Genomic DNA, 12,106 nt, shown 5'->3' with positions numbered 1-12,106 from the left:
ACTTCACTTCACTTCACTTCACTTCACTTCACTTCACTTCACTTCACTTCACTTCACTTCACTTCACTTCACTTCAATTCAATGTGCCGAAATAGCTCAGTTGGGAGAGCGTTAGACTGAAGATCTAAAGGTCCCTGGTTCGATCCCGTGTTTCGGCAGCTCTTGTAGGCTTAACAACGCTCCCACTATGTGTGAGCTGTTGTCTTTCCCTCTTATCAGTCTAGAAATTGCTTGATTCCTTTGCTTCTCATGTAGCTGTTGTTCATAACAGAGTGGTTGCTTAGTCTCACCGGGAATAAAGTTGCGTATCTTGCTGCCTTTTTTCTTTCCCCGGCAAAATGCGTAGACATAAAAATGTCACTCCTCAATAGGATCCCTTCACACCAACACATGGTAGCCCACAGTTGTCGGCAAACCATGACACCAAAGGCCGAAATAGCTCAGTTGGGAGAGCGTTAGACTGAAGATCTAAAGGTCCCTGGTTCGATCCCGGGTTTCGGCAAGCGCACGTGCCCCTTTTGGTGTACTGCTTCCTGACAAGAATAGGAAGACCAAGAGCAAGGTTTAAAGCATGTAAGGGTCTTGGGCGCAGCAGAAACGCCATTGGGCAACATCCTGCAGTTTATCATTTTCTCAGCCAATGTGCAAGGACATGTCAAAAATGCGTTCTTCTTCAAAGGACCAGTGTACACCAACACATAGCGCTGCAGAGCCTTGGGAAGAAAGCTCTGGCATGTTGCTCTTTTCTAAATGTAAAGCCAAATATTCTTTTTTGCATTTGCATTTGCATTTGCATTTGCATTTGCATTTGCATTTGCATTTGTTTCACTTCACTTCACTTCACCTCACCTCACCTCACTTCAATGTGCTGAAATAGCTCAGTTGGGAGAGCGTTAGACTGAAGATCTAAAGGTCCCTGGTTCGATCCCGGGTTTCGGCAGCTCTTGTAGGCTTAACAACGCTCCCACTATGTGTGAGCTGTTGTCTTTCCCTCTTATCAGTCTAGAAATTGCTTGATTCCTTTGCTTCTCATGTAGCTGTTGTTCATAACAGAGTGGTTGCTTAGTCTCACCGGGAATAAAGTTGCGTATCTTGCTGCCTTTTTTCTTTCCCCGGCAAAATGCGTAGACATAAAAATGTCACTCCTCAATAGGTTCCCTTCACACCAACACATGGTAGCCCACAGTTGTCGGCAAACCATGACACCAAAGGCCGAAATAGCTCAGTTGGGAGAGCGTTAGACTGAAGATCTAAAGGTCCCTGGTTCGATCCCGGGTTTCGGCAAGCGCACGTGCCCCTTTTGGTGTACTGCTTCCTGACAAGAATAGGAAGACCAAGAGCAAGGTTTAAAGCATGTAAGGGTCTTGGGCGCAGCAGAAACGCCATTGGGCAACATCCTGCAGTTTATCATTTTCTCAGCCAATGTGCAAGGACATGTCAAAAATGCGTTCTTCTTCAAAGGACCAGTGTACACCAACACATAGCGCTGCAGAGCCTTGGGAAGAAAGCTCTGGCATGTTGCTCTTTTCTAAATGTAAAGCCAAATATTCTTTTTTGCATTTGCATTTGCATTTGCTTCACCTCACCTCACCTCACCTCACCTCACCTCACCTCACCTCACTTCACTTCACTTCACTTCACTTCACTTCACTTCACTTCACTTCACTTCACTTCACTTCACTTCACTTCACTTCACTTCACTTCACTTCAATGTGCCGAAATAGCTCAGTTGGGAGAGCGTTAGACTGAAGATCTAAAGGTCCCTGGTTCGATCCCGTGTTTCGGCAGCTCTTGTAGGCTTAACAACGCTCCCACTATGTGTGAGCTGTTGTCTTTCCCTCTTATCAGTCTAGAAATTGCTTGATTCCTTTGCTTCTCATGTAGCTGTTGTTCATAACAGAGTGGTTGCTTAGTCTCACCGGGAATAAAGTTGCGTATATTGCTGCCTTTTTTCTTTCCCCGGCAAAATGCGTAGACATAAAAATGTCACTCCTCAATAGGATCCCTTCACACCAACACATGGTAGCCCACAGTTGTCGGCAAACCATGACACCAAAGGCCGAAATAGCTCAGTTGGGAGAGCGTTAGACTGAAGATCTAAAGGTCCCTGGTTCGATCCCGGGTTTCGGCAAGCGCACGTGCCCCTTTTGGTGTACTGCTTCCTGACAAGAATAGGAAGACCAAGAGCAAGGTTTAAAGCATGTAAGGGTCTTGGGCGCAGCAGAAACGCCATTGGGCAACATCCTGCAGTTTATCATTTTCTCAGCCAATGTGCAAGGACATGTCAAAAATGCGTTCTTCTTCAAAGGACCAGTGTACACCAACACATAGCGCTGCAGAGCCTTGGGAAGAAAGCTCTGGCATGTTGCTCTTTTCTAAATGTAAAGCCAAATATTCTTTTTTGCATTTGCATTTGCATTTGCATTTGCATTTGCATTTGCATTTGCATTTGTTTCACTTCACTTCACTTCACTTCACCTCACTTCAATGTGCCGAAATAGCTCAGTTGGGAGAGCGTTAGACTGAAGATCTAAAGGTCCCTGGTTCGATCCCGGGTTTCGGCAGCTCTTGTAGGCTTAACAACGCTCCCACTATGTGTGAGCTGTTGTCTTTCCCTCTTATCAGTCTAGAAATTGCTTGATTCCTTTGCTTCTCATGTAGCTGTTGTTCATAACAGAGTGGTTGCTTAGTCTCACCGGGAATAAAGTTGCGTATCTTGCTGCCTTTTTTCTTTCCCCGGCAAAATGCGTAGACATAAAAATGTCACTCCTCAATAGGTTCCCTTCACACCAACACATGGTAGCCCACAGTTGTCGGCAAACCATGACACCAAAGGCCGAAATAGCTCAGTTGGGAGAGCGTTAGACTGAAGATCTAAAGGTCCCTGGTTCGATCCCGGGTTTCGGCAAGCGCACGTGCCCCTTTTGGTGTACTGCTTCCTGACAAGAATAGGAAGACCAAGAGCAAGGTTTAAAGCATGTAAGGGTCTTGGGCGCAGCAGAAACGCCATTGGGCAACATCCTGCAGTTTATCATTTTCTCAGCCAATGTGCAAGGACATGTCAAAAATGCGTTCTTCTTCAAAGGACCAGTGTACACCAACACATAGCGCTGCAGAGCCTTGGGAAGAAAGCTCTGGCATGTTGCTCTTTTCTAAATGTAAAGCCAAATATTCTTTTTTGCATTTGCATTTGCATTTGCTTCACTTCACTTCACCTCACCTCACCTCACCTCACCTCACCTCACCTCACCTCACCTCACCTCACCTCACCTCACCTCACCTCACCTCACCTCACCTCACCTCACTTCACTTCACTTCACTTCACTTCACTTCACTTCACTTCACTTCACTTCACTTCACTTCACTTCACTTCACTTCACTTCACTTCACTTCACTTCAATGTGCCGAAATAGCTCAGTTGGGAGAGCGTTAGACTGAAGATCTAAAGGTCCCTGGTTCGATCCCATGTTTCGGCAGCTCTTGTAGGCTTAACAACGCTCCCACTATGTGTGAGCTGTTGTCTTTCCCTCTTATCAGTCTAGAAATTGCTTGATTCCTTTGCTTCTCATGTAGCTGTTGTTCATAACAGAGTGGTTGCTTAGTCTCACCGGGAATAAAGTTGCGTATCTTGCTGCCTTTTTTCTTTCCCCGGCAAAATGCGTAGACATAAAAATGTCACTCCTCTATAGGTTCCCTTCACACCAACACATGGTAGCCCACAGTTGTCGGCAAACCATGACACCAAAGGCCGAAATAGCTCAGTTGGGAGAGCGTTAGACTGAAGATCTAAAGGTCCCTGGTTCGATCCCGGGTTTCGGCAAGCGCACGTGCCCCTTTTGGTGTACTGCTTCCTGACAAGAATAGGAAGACCAAGAGCAAGGTTTAAAGCATGTAAGGGTCTTGGGCGCAGCAGAAACGCCATTGGGCAACATCCTGCAGTTTATCATTTTCTCAGCCAATGTGCAAGGACATGTCAAAAATGCGTTCTTCTTCAAAGGACCAGTGTACACCAACACATAGCGCTGCAGAGCCTTGGGAAGAAAGCTCTGGCATGTTGCTCTTTTCTAAATGTAAAGCCAAATATTCTTTTTTGCATTTGCATTTGCATTTGCTTCACTTCACCTCACCTCACCTCACCTCACCTCACCTCACCTCACCTCACCTCACTTCACTTCACCTCACTTCACTTCACTTCACTTCACTTCACTTCACTTCACTTCACTTCACTTCACTTCACTTCACTTCACTTCACTTCACTTCACTTCACTTCAATGTGCCGAAATAGCTCAGTTGGGAGAGCGTTAGACTGAAGATCTAAAGGTCCCTGGTTTGATCCCGTGTTTCGGCAGCTCTTGTAGGCTTAACAACGCTCCCACTATGTGTGAGCTGTTGTCTTTCCCTCTTATCAGTCTAGAAATTGCTTGATTCCTTTGCTTCTCATGTAGCTGTTGTTCATAACAGAGTGGTTGCTTAGTCTCACCGGGAATAAAGTTGCGTATCTTGCTGCCTTTTTTCTTTCCCCGGCAAAATGCGTAGACATAAAAATGTCACTCCTCAATAGGATCCCTTCACACCAACACATGGTAGCCCACAGTTGTCGGCAAACCATGACACCAAAGGCCGAAATAGCTCAGTTGGGAGAGCGTTAGACTGAAGATCTAAAGGTCCCTGGTTCGATCCCGGGTTTCGGCAAGCGCACGTGCCCCTTTTGGTGTACTGCTTCCTGACAAGAATAGGAAGACCAAGAGCAAGGTTTAAAGCATGTAAGGGTCTTGGGCGCAGCAGAAACGCCATTGGGCAACATCCTGCAGTTTATCATTTTCTCAGCCAATGTGCAAGGACATGTCAAAAATGCGTTCTTCTTCAAAGGACCAGTGTACACCAACACATAGCGCTGCAGAGCCTTGGGAAGAAAGCTCTGGCATGTTGCTCTTTTCTAAATGTAAAGCCAAATATTCTTTTTTGCATTTGCATTTGCATTTGCATTTGCATTTGCATTTGCATTTGCATTTGCATTTGCATTTGTTTCACTTCACTTCACCTCACTTCAATGTGCCGAAATAGCTCAGTTGGGAGAGCGTTAGACTGAAGATCTAAAGGTCCCTGGTTCGATCCCGGGTTTCGGCAGCTCTTGTAGGCTTAACAACGCTCCCACTATGTGTGAGCTGTTGTCTTTCCCTCTTATCAGTCTAGAAATTGCTTGATTCCTTTGCTTCTCATGTAGCTGTTGTTCATAACAGAGTGGTTGCTTAGTCTCACCGGGAATAAAGTTGCGTATCTTGCTGCCTTTTTTCTTTCCCCGGCAAAATGCGTAGACATAAAAATGTCACTCCTCAATAGGTTCCCTTCACACCAACACATGGTAGCCCACAGTTGTCGGCAAACCATGACACCAAAGGCCGAAATAGCTCAGTTGGGAGAGCGTTAGACTGAAGATCTAAAGGTCCCTGGTTCGATCCCGGGTTTCGGCAAGCGCACGTGCCCCTTTTGGTGTACTGCTTCCTGACAAGAATAGGAAGACCAAGAGCAAGGTTTAAAGCATGTAAGGGTCTTGGGCGCAGCAGAAACGCCATTGGGCAACATCCTGCAGTTTATCATTTTCTCAGCCAATGTGCAAGGACATGTCAAAAATGCGTTCTTCTTCAAAGGACCAGTGTACACCAACACATAGCGCTGCAGAGCCTTGGGAAGAAAGCTCTGGCATGTTGCTCTTTTCTAAATGTAAAGCCAAAAATTCTTTTTTGCATTTGCATTTGCATTTGCATTTGCATTTGCATTTGCATTTGCATTTGTTTCACTTCACTTCACCTCACTTCAATGTGCCGAAATAGCTCAGTTGGGAGAGCGTTAGACTGAAGATCTAAAGGTCCCTGGTTCGATCCCGGGTTTCGGCAGCTCTTGTAGGCTTAACAACGCTCCCACTATGTGTGAGCTGTTGTCTTTCCCTCTTATCAGTCTAGAAATTGCTTGATTCCTTTGCTTCTCATGTAGCTGTTGTTCATAACAGAGTGGTTGCTTAGTCTCACCGGGAATAAAGTTGCGTATCTTGCTGCCTTTTTTCTTTCCCCGGCAAAATGCGTAGACATAAAAATGTCACTCCTCAATAGGTTCCCTTCACACCAACACATGGTAGCCCACAGTTGTCGGCAAACCATGACACCAAAGGCCGAAATAGCTCAGTTGGGAGAGCGTTAGACTGAAGATCTAAAGGTCCCTGGTTCGATCCCGGGTTTCGGCAAGCGCACGTGCCCCTTTTGGTGTACTGCTTCCTGACAAGAATAGGAAGACCAAGAGCAAGGTTTAAAGCATGTAAGGGTCTTGGGCGCAGCAGAAACGCCATTGGGCAACATCCTGCAGTTTATCATTTTCTCAGCCAATGTGCAAGGACATGTCAAAAATGCGTTCTTCTTCAAAGGACCAGTGTACACCAACACATAGCGCTGCAGAGCCTTGGGAAGAAAGCTCTGGCATGTTGCTCTTTTCTAAATGTAAAGCCAAATATTCTTTTTTGCATTTGCATTTGCATTTGCTTCACCTCACCTCACCTCACCTCACCTCACCTCACCTCACCTCACTTCACTTCACTTCACTTCACTTCACTTCACTTCACTTCACTTCACTTCACTTCACTTCACTTCACTTCACTTCACTTCACTTCACTTCACTTCACTTCACTTCACTTCACTTCACTTCAATGTGCCGAAATAGCTCAGTTGGGAGAGCGTTAGACTGAAGATCTAAAGGTCCCTGGTTCGATCCCGTGTTTCGGCAGCTCTTGTAGGCTTAACAACGCTCCCACTATGTGTGAGCTGTTGTCTTTCCCTCTTATCAGTCTAGAAATTGCTTGATTCCTTTGCTTCTCATGTAGCTGTTGTTCATAACAGAGTGGTTGCTTAGTCTCACCGGGAATAAAGTTGCGTATATTGCTGCCTTTTTTCTTTCCCCGGCAAAATGCGTAGACATAAAAATGTCACTCCTCAATAGGATCCCTTCACACCAACACATGGTAGCCCACAGTTGTCGGCAAACCATGACACCAAAGGCCGAAATAGCTCAGTTGGGAGAGCGTTAGACTGAAGATCTAAAGGTCCCTGGTTCGATCCCGGGTTTCGGCAAGCGCACGTGCCCCTTTTGGTGTACTGCTTCCTGACAAGAATAGGAAGACCAAGAGCAAGGTTTAAAGCATGTAAGGGTCTTGGGCGCAGCAGAAACGCCATTGGGCAACATCCTGCAGTTTATCATTTTCTCAGCCAATGTGCAAGGACATGTCAAAAATGCGTTCTTCTTCAAAGGACCAGTGTACACCAACACATAGCGCTGCAGAGCCTTGGGAAGAAAGCTCTGGCATGTTGCTCTTTTCTAAATGTAAAGCCAAATATTATTTTTTGCATTTGCATTTGCATTTGCATTTGCATTTGCATTTGCATTTGCATTTGCATTTGTTTCACTTCACTTCACTTCACTTCACCTCACTTCAATGTGCCGAAATAGCTCAGTTGGGAGAGCGTTAGACTGAAGATCTAAAGGTCCCTGGTTCGATCCCGGGTTTCGGCAGCTCTTGTAGGCTTAACAACGCTCCCACTATGTGTGAGCTGTTGTCTTTCCCTCTTATCAGTCTAGAAATTGCTTGATTCCTTTGCTTCTCATGTAGCTGTTGTTCATAACAGAGTGGTTGCTTAGTCTCACCGGGAATAAAGTTGCGTATCTTGCTGCCTTTTTTCTTTCCCCGGCAAAATGCGTAGACATAAAAATGTCACTCCTCAATAGGTTCCCTTCACACCAACACATGGTAGCCCACAGTTGTCGGCAAACCATGACACCAAAGGCCGAAATAGCTCAGTTGGGAGAGCGTTAGACTGAAGATCTAAAGGTCCCTGGTTCGATCCCGGGTTTCGGCAAGCGCACGTGCCCCTTTTGGTGTACTGCTTCCTGACAAGAATAGGAAGACCAAGAGCAAGGTTTAAAGCATGTAAGGGTCTTGGGCGCAGCAGAAACGCCATTGGGCAACATCCTGCAGTTTATCATTTTCTCAGCCAATGTGCAAGGACATGTCAAAAATGCGTTCTTCTTCAAAGGACCAGTGTACACCAACACATAGCGCTGCAGAGCCTTGGGAAGAAAGCTCTGGCATGTTGCTCTTTTCTAAATGTAAAGCCAAATATTCTTTTTTGCATTTGCATTTGCATTTGCTTCACCTCACCTCACCTCACCTCACCTCACCTCACCTCACCTCACCTCACCTCACCTCACCTCACCTCACCTCACCTCACCTCACCTCACCTCACCTCACTTCACTTCACTTCACTTCACTTCACTTCACTTCACTTCACTTCACTTCACTTCACTTCACTTCACTTCACTTCACTTCACTTCACTTCACTTCACTTCACTTCAATGTGCCGAAATAGCTCAGTTGGGAGAGCGTTAGACTGAAGATCTAAAGGTCCCTGGTTCGATCCCGTGTTTCGGCAGCTCTTGTAGGCTTAACAACGCTCCCACTATGTGTGAGCTGTTGTCTTTCCCTCTTATCAGTCTAGAAATTGCTTGATTCCTTTGCTTCTCATGTAGCTGTTGTTCATAACAGAGTGGTTGCTTAGTCTCACCGGGAATAAAGTTGCGTATATTGCTGCCTTTTTTCTTTCCCCGGCAAAATGCGTAGACATAAAAATGTCACTCCTCAATAGGATCCCTTCACACCAACACATGGTAGCCCACAGTTGTCGGCAAACCATGACACCAAAGGCCGAAATAGCTCAGTTGGGAGAGCGTTAGACTGAAGATCTAAAGGTCCCTGGTTCGATCCCGGGTTTCGGCAAGCGCACGTGCCCCTTTTGGTGTACTGCTTCCTGACAAGAATAGGAAGACCAAGAGCAAGGTTTAAAGCATGTAAGGGTCTTGGGCGCAGCAGAAACGCCATTGGGCAACATCCTGCAGTTTATCATTTTCTCAGCCAATGTGCAAGGACATGTCAAAAATGCGTTCTTCTTCAAAGGACCAGTGTACACCAACACATAGCGCTGCAGAGCCTTGGGAAGAAAGCTCTGGCATGTTGCTCTTTTCTAAATGTAAAGCCAAATATTCTTTTTTGCATTTGCATTTGCATTTGCATTTGCATTTGTTTCACTTCACTTCACCTCACTTCAATGTGCTGAAATAGCTCAGTTGGGAGAGCGTTAGACTGAAGATCTAAAGGTCCCTGGTTCGATCCCGGGTTTCGGCAGCTCTTGTAGGCTTAACAACGCTCCCACTATGTGTGAGCTGTTGTCTTTCCCTCTTATCAGTCTAGAAATTGCTTGATTCCTTTGCTTCTCATGTAGCTGTTGTTCATAACAGAGTGGTTGCTTAGTCTCACCGGGAATAAAGTTGCGTATCTTGCTGCCTTTTTTCTTTCCCCGGCAAAATGCGTAGACATAAAAATGTCACTCCTCAATAGGTTCCCTTCACACCAACACATGGTAGCCCACAGTTGTCGGCAAACCATGACACCAAAGGCCGAAATAGCTCAGTTGGGAGAGCGTTAGACTGAAGATCTAAAGGTCCCTGGTTCGATCCCGGGTTTCGGCAAGCGCACGTGCCCCTTTTGGTGTACTGCTTCCTGACAAGAATAGGAAGACCAAGAGCAAGGTTTAAAGCATGTAAGGGTCTTGGGCGCAGCAGAAACGCCATTGGGCAACATCCTGCAGTTTATCATTTTCTCAGCCAATGTGCAAGGACATGTCAAAAATGCGTTCTTCTTCAAAGGACCAGTGTACACCAACACATAGCGCTGCAGAGCCTTGGGAAGAAAGCTCTGGCATGTTGCTCTTTTCTAAATGTAAAGCCAAATATTCTTTTTTGCATTTGCATTTGCTTCACCTCACCTCACCTCACCTCACCTCACCTCACCTCACCTCACCTCACCTCACCTCACCTCACCTCACCTCACCTCACCTCACCTCACCTCACTTCACTTCACTTCACTTCACTTCACTTCACTTCACTTCACTTCACTTCACTTCACTTCACTTCACTTCACTTCACTTCACTTCACTTCACTTCACTTCACTTCACTTCACTTCACTTCACTTCAATGTGCCGAAATAGCTCAGTTGGGAGAGCGTTAGACTGAAGATCTAAAGGTCCCTGGTTCGATCCCGTGTTTCGGCAGCTCTTGTAGGCTTAACAACGCTCCCACTATGTGTGAGCTGTTGTCTTTCCCTCTTATCAGTCTAGAAATTGCTTGATTCCTTTGCTTCTCATGTAGCTGTTGTTCATAACAGAGTGGTTGCTTAGTCTCACCGGGAATAAAGTTGCGTATATTGCTGCCTTTTTTCTTTCCCCGGCAAAATGCGTAGACATAAAAATGTCACTCCTCAATAGGATCCCTTCACACCAACACATGGTAGCCCACAGTTGTCGGCAAACCATGACACCAAAGGCCGAAATAGCTCAGTTGGGAGAGCGTTAGACTGAAGATCTAAAGGTCCCTGGTTCGATCCCGGGTTTCGGCAAGCGCACGTGCCCCTTTTGGTGTACTGCTTCCTGACAAGAATAGGAAGACCAAGAGCAAGGTTTAAAGCATGTAAGGGTCTTGGGCGCAGCAGAAACGCCATTGGGCAACATCCTGCAGTTTATCATTTTCTCAGCCAATGTGCAAGGACATGTCAAAAATGCGTTCTTCTTCAAAGGACCAGTGTACACCAACACATAGCGCTGCAGAGCCTTGGGAAGAAAGCTCTGGCATGTTGCTCTTTTCTAAATGTAAAGCCAAATATTCTTTTTTGCATTTGCATTTGCATTTGCATTTGCATTTGCATTTGCATTTGTTTCACTTCACTTCACTTCACTTCACTTCACCTCACTTCAATGTGCCGAAATAGCTCAGTTGGGAGAGCGTTAGACTGAAGATCTAAAGGTCCCTGGTTCGATCCCGGGTTTCGGCAGCTCTTGTAGGCTTAACAACGCTCCCACTATGTGTGAGCTGTTGTCTTTCCCTCTTATCAGTCTAGAAATTGCTTGATTCCTTTGCTTCTCATGTAGCTGTTGTTCATAACAGAGTGGTTGCTTAGTCTCACCGGGAATAAAGTTGCGTATCTTGCTGCCTTTTTTCTTTCCCCGGCAAAATGCGTAGACATAAAAATGTCACTCCTCAATAGGTTCCCTTCACACCAACACATGGTAGCCCACAGTTGTCGGCAAACCATGACACCAAAGGCCGAAATAGCTCAGTTGGGAGAGCGTTAGACTGAAGATCTAAAGGTCCCTGGTTCGATCCCGGGTTTCGGCAAGCGCACGTGCCCCTTTTGGTGTACTGCTTCCTGACAAGAATAGGAAGACCAAGAGCAAGGTTTAAAGCATGTAAGGGTCTTGGGCGCAGCAGAAACGCCATTGGGCAACATCCTGCAGTTTATCATTTTCTCAGCCAATGTGCAAGGACATGTCAAAAATGCGTTCTTCTTCAAAGGACCAGTGTACACCAACACATAGCGCTGCAGAGCCTTGGGAAGAAAGCTCTGGCATGTTGCTCTTTTCTAAATGTAAAGCCAAATATTCTTTTTTGCATTTGCATTTGCATTTGCTTCACTTCACCTCACCTCACCTCACCTCACCTCACCTCACCTCACCTCACCTCACTTCACCTCACTTCACTTCACTTCACTTCACTTCACTTCACTTCACTTCACTTCACTTCACTTCACTTCACTTCACTTCACTTCACTTCACTTCAATGTGCCGAAATAGCTCAGTTGGGAGAGCGTTAGACTGAAGATCTAAAGGTCCCTGGTTCGATCCCGTGTTTCGGCAGCTCTTGTAGGCTTAACAACGCTCCCACTATGTGTGAGCTGTTGTCTTTCCCTCTTATCAGTCTAGAAATTGCTTGATTCCTTTGCTTCTCATGTAGCTGTTGTTCATAACAGAGTGGTTGCTTAGTCTCACCGGGAATAAAGTTGCGTATCTTGCTGCCTTTTTTCTTTCCCCGGCAAAATGCGTAGACATAAAAATGTCACTCCTCAATAGGTTCCCTTCACACCAACACATGGTAGCCCACAGTTGTCGGCAAACCATGACACCAAAGGCCGAAATAGCTCAGTTGGGAGAGCGTTAGACTGAAGATCTAAAGGTCCCT

This window comes from Pelophylax lessonae, assembly GCF_965119305.1.
Source record: "Pelophylax lessonae genome assembly, chromosome: 3".
Taxonomy (NCBI): domain Eukaryota; kingdom Metazoa; phylum Chordata; class Amphibia; order Anura; family Ranidae; genus Pelophylax; species Pelophylax lessonae.
Note: the sequence above shows the minus strand (reverse complement) of the source record.